Consider the following 1,711-nt stretch of genomic DNA (forward strand, 5'->3'; position numbering starts at 1 on the left):
TGAAAGTACTCCATGTTGTGCTAATTTGTGGATTCAGTAGCTTATTATCCCACCCAGCTATAAAGGTGGTGGGAATAACTCTCAGTCAGGAGCAGGTAGGTTTTGATAGAAATCCAAGGTCTGATCTGCTCTGGAAGTTTGCCCTGATCTCTGCAACTGATGCCAACAGCTGACATAACCACATTGGTGCAAGCACTAGTGCTGAGCAAGAAATCCAGTGTTTTATAGCAGTAAAGTTTGGCAAATGGTAAGAGCAGGCAAATCCCCAACATGCATGAGGATGTGAGTGCAGCTGATCTCTAGTGGAGGTGCCTGATGATGGGTTAAAATAGTGGCAGCCAAGCTGGGGAAAAAAGGGAAAGAGTTCTTATCAGGCAGTTTTGGAAGGCCTGGGTTTGTGCCTCAGTCGTGCCCATGTGGGATGCCAAGGCCTGTGAATATTGAATTTGTTCAGCATCAGGTAGGGCTGGATCCTGGTGTGGGCAGGAAGGAGTCTGGCTGCAGTATGAGGGGACTTGAATCCACATTTCCTCCTGCACTCCAGTTCATAGAATCATACAATAAAATCACACAATCATAGCTGTTCATGGCTCTCTATGAGAGATCTTACAGAGCAGTGCAGGTTCCAAGAAAAACATCAAGAATATGTATTTCTGTGGTGAATTACTTCAGGAACAAACAATGTCTCAGTGCTGCTCCAGGGCGCAGAGGTAATCTTGGTTTCTCTCTTGCATCCTCTTACACCCAAACCTTTTAAAGTTTTCTCCACTCACCAAATTGATCCCTCACTTTCATTCTAGTTAAAGGTGTAATTTCAAGCTGCCTGTCATCCAGTGCACAATACTGAATAAACACTTCAATATGTTCAAACCTGGATGTTATCCATGAATTAACAGGCTTAAAACCTATGGCCATTTTTAAACGGGATACACATGCATGCACGCAAAAGTTAGCTCAGTTTAGCTACTTTGTTTTCCTTGTTCTTAAGAGCATTTTTGGCTCAAAAATGTGGTGTCTCTCATGTATTTGGAAGGAGTTGTCCAGAGCACATGATCAACATCTGTTGGTTTTGATATGCCAGCGGAGCTACATAAGAGGTGCAGAGATCAGAGAATACATTTCTGCTCTGTATATTTATTTTTAAATTTGGATTTTCTGTTTTAAATTTGGAGTTTTTCTATTGCTTAGCAATTTAAGCAATGGGTTGATGGTCTGGTTAGTAAAAAAAAAAGCATGAACATGAAACCCACTCTACATTGGTTCAAGTTTTGTTAGTTTTGGAGGAAAAGAATATCAGGATAAAAAGCTGAAAAGGATATAAATCAGACACTGCTGCTGCACTGCCAATGCCTGGCCAGCTTAGAAGAACTAAACTAGTTTAAATAGGCAGAAACACTGTTTTGTGGTGGCAAACAACAAAATTGAGCACAAAGATCATGGAAGGAAGTTGCTAGGAAACCTCTATGGTGCTGTGGAAAAGTTTTGCAGCACAGGCACCTATAAGAGAGTTGTCACCACCTGCTAACCTGGGCATTTCCTAAAAACAGGGGTGTAAAATTGTTGTACACTTTGGTTTTTATAAATGCAGCACCAGGAAATGCCTTACAGTTAATTTTAAGTCCCATCAGCTTCAGGGGACTCTAAGCTCTTTCCAGAACCATCTCTGAAGACTCAAAGCAGGTCTTGTCCACTGTGTTGCTGAAGCCCTGAA

Source organism: Oenanthe melanoleuca, chromosome 2 (genome assembly GCF_029582105.1).
Source record: "Oenanthe melanoleuca isolate GR-GAL-2019-014 chromosome 2, OMel1.0, whole genome shotgun sequence".
In the NCBI taxonomy this organism is placed as follows: domain Eukaryota; kingdom Metazoa; phylum Chordata; class Aves; order Passeriformes; family Muscicapidae; genus Oenanthe; species Oenanthe melanoleuca.